This window comes from Syngnathus scovelli, unplaced genomic scaffold (genome assembly GCF_024217435.2).
Source record: "Syngnathus scovelli strain Florida unplaced genomic scaffold, RoL_Ssco_1.2 HiC_scaffold_30, whole genome shotgun sequence".
Taxonomy (NCBI): domain Eukaryota; kingdom Metazoa; phylum Chordata; class Actinopteri; order Syngnathiformes; family Syngnathidae; genus Syngnathus; species Syngnathus scovelli.
Genome location: NW_026061392.1, coordinates 782,806 through 791,162, shown reverse-complemented (window position 1 = coordinate 791,162; position 8,357 = coordinate 782,806). Strand labels below are relative to the sequence as shown.

The following is an 8,357-nucleotide window of genomic DNA, read 5'->3' as shown; positions in this document are numbered from 1 at the left end:
ACAAACAAAGCGGGAAAAACCGAAGACGTGCGTGTTCCGCCCACGCTGGATTTATTTGCACCTTTGAAAAGACACCGTATTGCCGCAGATGTGGCAAAGAGTACTTTTGGGCATCTGAGACGGAAGGATGTCCAAAGCATCACGTCACCTGCTCTGGTAGGCATGGTGGTGGGACGTTGAGGTCAACCGCTTTGGGGTTGGCTGAATCTTTGATCGCAGGATGCCACACACTTGAAGACAGAAGCAGAAAAGCAGAGCTAAATGCAAAATGTACTCACCGGTGACTCCAATTTTTTTCCCCCCTGAAGAAACAGCTGGACGGGTGGCCCCGGCTGGCCAGTGGGACTCTTGTTATTCTGACCCTTTTTAGTGCGCGTTTGGGGCAACAACCGTTTTTTGTGGCGCTCTCTTCTGGTTCAAAAGTGCCCTGCATGTGAATTTGCTTTTCCTGCCTTCTGATTGGATGAGCGCCGGTGTGACGCGGTGCCTCTGTCACCGTGGCGGGGGGTATACGTTGGCATCGGAGCGTCTGCCAACGTCTGAGACCGGCTGGCAGTGTATCGGAGGTGTCGAGTGCGGTGCCGCTGGAGCTCACTCACCAGCTGGTGTTAGGGCCACAGAATGAAGGCCAAGGAGAAGAATAGAAAGAGAAACAGAAACTTCTCCTCCAATTGTTTGATTTGTCTCTTCTGAGCTTCGATGAATTCTTTCAGCTCTTTGTTCCTCTAGGACGGACAAATGGAAAGTGGCATTCAAAAGCCAGTAAGCGTGCAAGTAAGTGCCGGGCTGGCTTTGGGCCCTTACCTGTTGCGCGCTGTGCAGCAGATCCATTCTCTCTTGGAGGATGCAAGCGTCGCGCTCCCTCAACTCGCACATCAGGGCTCGCTTCCATTGGTCCACGGCGCTCCTAAGCTCTTCTCTCTGATCCGCCGTCAGCACGTCATTCACGCCAGCGTGGCTGGCTTTTTCGCCGTCCGTGGCGGGGCAGTCCCGCTGCGGTAGCGCCTCGTACAACATGGCCTCCAGCTCCAGGATCCTCTGGGCCGCAATCCTCGTCCATCAGTGGTCCGGCGGGAGATTTGAGGGCGGCTTACCTTATGAGCCTGGTCCATGGAACACTTCCTGAAGTCCAACTCTTCATCCAGGTAGCCCTTCTGCTTGCAGAACATATCCTAGCACAGCTCAAGGTCAGAATTGTTGGGGCACATTGCCGGAGTTCCCCTTGGCTGATGTCGCGTGTCTGTCTACCTTCTCACTCTCAATGTCCAACATCTTCTGTTGAAGTGCTGACTTGGTCACTTTGATGTATTCTAACCACTGAGGAAAGGCTGCTGTCACATAAGCAGAATGCGAGAGCGTGCGTGGACGTGCGCGTTACCTTCTCGGCTAGGGTGAGAAGGGTCCTGGCGTGAATCACGACCACCTGCTCCTCGTTGGTGAGATTCTGCAAGAGCCCAAAGGCACAGCGTCAACAAGCTTCTTTCAGCGCAAAGCCTTCCAAAAGTCACATTTGAGCCGCCGAGTCTCGTGGAGTGCGAACATAAGGAGTTCGACATACACTTACGGCGTTATAGCCCAGGATGTCCAGCTTCTTCATCAGATCACTGATGACGATGTCCGGGGGAAAGGCGCAAGGAGCAATGTAAGGTGTTCTGGGACCTCGGGTTAAGGTTAGGGTTGCGAGGGACGCCTTACGTACGCTCACGCCCTCGGCCTCGCAGTAGATCTGCAAAGGGCTGAGGCCGTCTGGGAAACGGACTTGCAGAAACTTCAAGACGGGGGAGCGCCACTCCCTCTCCTGAAAGGCAGAGGCATGCATCCGTCCGTCCGTCCGTCCGTCCGTCCGTCACATCTCTGGCCTCAACACGCTTGTGCGAGTCTTCCCACCTCCAGCTCCAGGATGCGGAACTCAAGCAGTTCGTTTTGGTCTCGGATATCCTGGATGTGCTCTTTCAGACGCGCTTCTTCCGCCTCCATCCGCCTGACCTGAAAAGACAGTCAGACCTCATCTGCGGGGCTTCCCGACGGGTGTGACGCCAAGCGACTCCGCCCAGCGCCTTTCTTTCCGTCACCTTTTCGGCCAACTGCTGATTGCTCTGACGCAGCAGCTGCTTCTCCTCCACCCACTTGACATTCTAGAAGAGACAAACGCGTGGACAGCTTTGGAATGTTGTGTCATTTTCATCCACAAATTCTTTGGTTGACTGGAAAATGACATTTGCTTTTCTCCGCATTTTCCCAGCCACGTTCGGGGGGGGGGGGGGGGGGGGGTTGGTCCAGTAATGCCAGACGGATGAGTGACTGAAGAATGTAGCTATTTTGTCTGAGAAAAAGGTGTGCTCATTGATGAGCTTACCTGTCCTTGTTGCTTCAGCGCTGACTCCAGATCTGCTACTCTGCTTTGATAGTGACCCATTTCTACCATCAGCTTTTCTCTGGTCTGAAAGGAGGAGGAGGGAGGCTCCTCCTCCTCCTTTCAGACCAGAGAACACCCGAGGCTGGGTGAGAACGGGGAGGCTGCGACCCGGCCGGGGGTTGCGGGAAGGGGCGCCACCTTGATCTCCTTCTCGGCGTCGTAGTCCCCTTCGCTGGTCTGGGCTAGCAGAGCGTAGGCTCGTTGCAGCGCTTGATATTCTTGCGTCAGCTGGCGGTAGCGAAGCTCCGCCTCTTCATGCACACACCAATGCAACACAGCACTAGTACCAGAATCAGTCAGACCGGCGACAAAGCACCCGCGACGCAAAGACGAGTCCGATTCCAGGCTGAAGAGGAATGTTTGGTGCCAATACGCTGGCAGAAATGGCGGGCTACCTCTTCGGGTTCCGTGTCGGGGGTTCTGTCGGTGTGAAAAGACAAGGACGATCCGTCCGAGTCCACCAACACGTCTTCGTCGTAGCCGTAAAATGTTTCGATGACCTGCGGGCGCGGAAGCAAACATCTCTCTGAACAAACTGAAGCGACACCTCACGATGAATCGACGAGAGGAACGATAGCGAGAAAAAGGCCATTTCATCTTGCGCAACACCAAGCAGCCGCAAACAAACAGACTCACCTTGCAGGACCTCACGCTTTGTTCCTCCTCAGAGATTCTCGACGTCGGTATCGTAGCAGCAAATCTCTCTCCTGTCGACACAAATAATCCGCCTTTGAGATTCTTTGGATGCAAAGGGAACGAACGGCTCCGGCGCAGAAACAAACGCGACTCACAATGACATTTCTGACATGAGCTCCTGTCTCCAGAGCCTGAAAAACACGTCACCGGCGATGATTGGAGGGACGCTCGTCTTTTCCAAAAGTGACAACTACAGGGTGTGTCAGGGTTTTCCAGATTATCTTTATCGTATCATTGTGTTGCTTTGACTTTGACTGCGACCTGTAATAAATAATATTATTTATCCCTTATTTATCCCTATCGCTTATCCCTTCCTACACAAAGTCGTAAAACACCCCTTGCTATGTTTTGACTAGAGGTCAAGGGCTTCCTCTATTCAATCCACTCTTACACCCACCCTGTTTCTCTTAATTAAAATGCTCGTGCAGGAGCCGAGAGTCAGACTTCATTCGTACAACGGATGGACTCTCCACCTGCAGGTGTCCAAAAGAACTTACTTGTCTCCCGTGTGGTTCTTGCAAAATAAGTTGGAGCGAGCGCAACTCTAACAGGGTGCATTTTGCCACTAGCTGCCTACGGACAATGACGTCGCGCTCGCGGCTCATGGTTGACGGGCTGAGCAGCCGGGCAAGTCCGTCGTTTTCAGCGCACAGCGAGTGGCAAAGGCGCTGACAAAACGGGAGCTTTGAGCTGCTGAAAACGGCAAAACAAGTCTAAAGCGTGTTCAAACGCGTGCGCACAATGCTCCTGCTTGAAAGGTCGGAATTTAAGGGGCCAATTTTTTGGATGGCGGCCGCCGGCCAAGCTTTGGACGGAAAAGGTTTCCTGGCGACAGCGAGCGAGCGCGGCGCTGCCGTACGTGCACCGAGTCGCCTGCCTGAAGACCTTGGACAAGTCGTCGATGATGTGCCGCTGCTCCACAACTTGAAGGAACTCCATTTCACCGTCCTGCTGGCCGCAACCGCGGTCCAGGTCATTGAGCGAACTAGGCCTTCTCTGTGGAACACAAATGCAGTGGACTCTGTTGGCACGCCGCCGTTGTCCGCGTCGACTTACCAAGCTTGCCATCTCCTCGTTCTCCTGGGTGACAAAGCGCACTTTGTTTTCAAGGCGACACAGCACCAGCGAGAGTTCTTCATTCTTCCTGCTCAGGCGTTTGTTTTTGTACAGGAGTGGCAGAAACTGGCTTTCTGTTTCTCTCAGTCGCTTTAGCTGCAAGCATGAAGTGCGGGATGTGAAAGACGCACAACACGCGGGCCAGAACGTATCCATTCCTTTTGCATCGGTTTGAACGGAATCGTGGCTTTGGCTCCCAATAAAAGACATCTACCAGGCAACCGACTCGCCGCGCCGCTCAACTAATAAGCAAGCGCAATGGGTGCCTCGCTGGATGGCGCGCATCAAACGTAGCGCAAACCTTCAAGCGTGCCGTCAATAAATTACCAGTTCATTGCGCTCTTCAGAAAGCAGGGCGTTTCGATCCTCCAGTTTCCTGATGACTGCGCTGAGCTCAGCGATTTTCAGATGAAACCGTCGCGTGTCCCGAGCCTCCTGAGACTGAAAACGCCCCGCAACACACACACACAAGCACTCGTTCAAAGTTCAAAACTGTTTTTGTGCTACCTTCCTCCAGCAACGAACTAAGTCATGCGTACTGCAAGTGTGTGATGAGGTGGCTTATGCAATGAAGAGGATTGCTAGTAGCGGCGTTGACCCCACTTCCAGGGTAGTTTAGGCCCGCCCTTTGGGAATCCCTCAGGGCAGCGATCTGCTGCTCGGCAGCCTGAGTCTGCAGCTGAAGGCGGTGGACGTGGCCGGCCCCAGGGCTTCATCCAAAACACTAACCGCTCTGTCTTTCAGCTTGATCTCATCCGTCTGGATGTACAAACGGGGAGCGCTCAGGCAGGCGGGCAAACTCATTTGCCAGAATTGTGACAAAAACAAAGAGAGCAACCGGCCAATTTTTTTCTTGAATCGACTAGAACACCTTTGCTGTGACAAAAGCGAAGCGAGCAACCGGACATTTTCTTCTTGTGAAATAGAATAGAATAGAATGCCTTAGGTGTCATTGCACTGCAGGTATACAACGAAATTGGGAACATAGCCACGCACCGCGCATCTGATCAGTCCTACCAGTCGGCGGATCTCCCTCTCGCAGACTCTCTTGGTTCGGCTCATCTCCTCCCGATGCTGGTGATGAGCCGATCGGAGCTCGGCCGCTCGGGACTGCCAGGCCTGCTGGGCCGCTGCCAGGGCTTCTTCCGCGCTCCTGGTGGAGGCGACACCGCTCGGTCTCCCGACACCGCCGCGTCTCCTCCACCTCCGCCAGCAAAGCGCCCCCCCTCCTCACCTGAGCAGACATTGCGCCACACCGGGCCGTTGAGACCGCAACGGAGCGCCGCGACGCTTACTGGGGACAAGCTACACAATACGGTAGCGGCCGCATCGAAGCCCGACGTGGCGTGCGGATAGTCAGACACGGATAGAGCGGATCACCTTGTCCATGGAGCCGTCCCTCAGGCTGAGGACCAAGGCATTCAGTCGCTGGATCTCTCCATCTTTGATTTTGATCACTCTCATCAGCTCCATTTCATGCTGCCGCAGTAATGTCTCCCTGGTAATGGCTAACTCTTTCTGCTTCTCCTCATGGAGTTTGCTTTTGAGTTCCGTCATGGCGGCGGTGGCACGGTGGTGCTCCGCCCGCAGGTCCTGACTTCTCTCTCTCTCCAGACAGCTGACCTGACATGACTTAGACTTAGACTTAGACAAACTTTATTGTCATCTTGTCTGCACATGGTGCATACAAAACGAAATTCCGTTGCATACGTCTTACAACAAAGTAGTGATATTGCAGTTGAATAGAAGTAACATATCCTATGAAAATATATATATATATATATACATATACTATATATATATATATATATATATATATATATATATATATATTAAAAATAAGTATAAAGATGAATGAAATGATGAAATGTCCTGAATGGAGGGAAGAGGAGCCCCTATGATCCTCTCTGCTGTCCTCACCACTCTCCTCACGTTCTTCCAATCGGAGGCGGTGCAGCCTCCACACCACACAGAGAGACAGCTTGTCAGAATGCTCTCTATGGTGCTCCTGTAGAACGTCCTCATGATGGGTGGGGGCAGGTGGGCTCTCCTCATCCTCCGCAGGAAGTACAAGCGCTTCTGTGCCCTCTTGACCAGTGCCGTAGTGTTCATAGTCCAGGTGAGGTCTTCTGTGATGTGGACCCCCAGGAATTTGGTGCTGCTGACCACCTCCACAGCTGAGCTGTTGATGATCAGTGGAGCGTGGTGAGGCTGTTTTTTCCTGAAGTCGACGATGATCTCCTTCATCTTCTCCTCATTCAGGATCAGGCTGTTTTCTCTGCACCAGCCCACCAGCTGCTCCACCTCCTCTCTGTAGTCCAGGTCGTTGTTGTCTCTGATGAGCCCCACCACCGTTGTGTCGTCTGCTGACTTCACGATGTGATTGGTGGTGAACCTGAGGACGCAGTCGTGTGTCATCAGGGTGCACAGCAGGGGGCTCAGGACGCAGCCCTGAAGGGAGCCTGTGCTGAGGGTGATGACATCAGAGGTGTTCTGTCCGACCCGGACTGACTGAGGTCTGTTGGTGAGGAAGTCTAGCAGCCAGTTGCGAAGGGGGGTGTTGAAGCCCAGGTGTTCCAATTTTCCTACCAGATGCTGTGGGATGATGGTGTTAAACGCTGAGCTGAAGTCCAGGAACAGCCTCCGCACATGGGTGTTCTTCTCCTCCAGGTGAGCCAGGCTCAGGTGAAGAACGGAGGAGATGGCTTCCTGAGTGGAGCGGTTTTGCCGGTCGGCAAACTGGAACGGGTCAAATAATAGGGGGAGTCTGGAAACGATGTGACCTTTAAGCAGCCTTTCGAAGCACTTCATCATAACCGGAGTCAGTGCAACAGGCCGGTAATCATTAAATGAGGTGATTTGAGGTTTCTTCGGCACCGGAATGATGGAGGCAGTCTTAAAGCACGCCGGCACTGTGGCTTGGCCCAGCGAGGTGTTAAAAATGTCTGTGATGACCCCAGCCAGATGACTTGCACATTCCCTGAACACACGCCCAGGAATGTTGTCCGGGCCAGGGGCCTTACAAGGGTTGACTCTCCTCAGGGTCTTCAACACATCGGCGGAGTCAAGGCAGAGTACCTCCTCTTCCTGATGGGGGACAGTTTTAACTGCTGGAGTGCCGTTTAGTGCCTCGAACCTCCCAAAGAAGTTATTTAGACCATTTAGAAAGTCAGCATCAACTACACCCACCGGGGGGGGGGGAGGGTGAGTTGTCGTCTGTAATCGCCCGTATGCCTTGCCACATACGTACTCCTGATGTTTTTGACGTCGTGGAAACGATCCTGAAATTTTCGACTGCGGTCTCGCTTCGCTATCCTGATGGCACGGTTCAAGTTGGCTCTCGCTGTCCTCAGTGTCTCCTTGTCGCCAGACTTGAAGGCAGAGTTCCGCGCTCGTAGCGTTTGACGTACCTCCTCAGTCATCCAGGGTCGTTGGTTGCCCCGGGTGATGATATTCTTAGTGGTGCTGACGTCCTCGGTGCATTTGTTGATGTAGGCTGACACAGTCATGGCACACGCATGTCTAATCTACATCGGGAAAACTGGGAGGGAGGGAGGCAGGCAGGGAGGCAGGCAGTGTCTGTCTGTTGAGGTTTTCACCTTGTTCTTCTCCTGCTGAAGTTCTAACTGGACGTCCATCAGTTTGGTTCTCAGCTCGTCATTGGCGGCCTGAAGGGCGTCCGTTCGCTCCGCCTTGGCCCGCCCTGCCGGAGCTCGTTTGGACATCTCTTACTCGAGTCTCGCCCGGTCGTCAGTCAGAGATCACAACATTTGTACCTGGAGAGCACAAACGCAGCGCTGTTTTCCACTGGCTTCGAACTCAACTTCAATCGGTACCGTAACTTACAACATCATAAACATAGAACTAGCTTGACTTATTCATTGAATAAATGCATTTGGTTCTTCAAAACTGCATCACGCAACATAGCGTGACCGAGACGGCCGTTATCCACCTGCGTGAAGTTATTTGGTGAAATGAATGAGATGTTTAAGACACCATCGTTCTGTCTCTATGTAGATGAAGGGAAATAATCGATTGCTGAAGGTCCAAAGGTGTTGTGATAAACAAATAAACATATTAGTGATTAGTGACATATTTGTGATAGACATATTAGGCAGGATAATCACAT

At 52.9% G+C, this 8,357-nt stretch overlaps 1 pseudogene; it reads right to left on the bottom strand.

Annotated features, from left to right (window-relative positions):
* Nucleotides 1–620: 620 nt before the first annotated feature.
* LOC125966015 (janus kinase and microtubule-interacting protein 3-like) lies at nucleotides 621–7,953 on the bottom strand (annotated as a pseudogene).
* Between the last annotated feature and the right edge of the window lie 404 nt (nucleotides 7,954–8,357).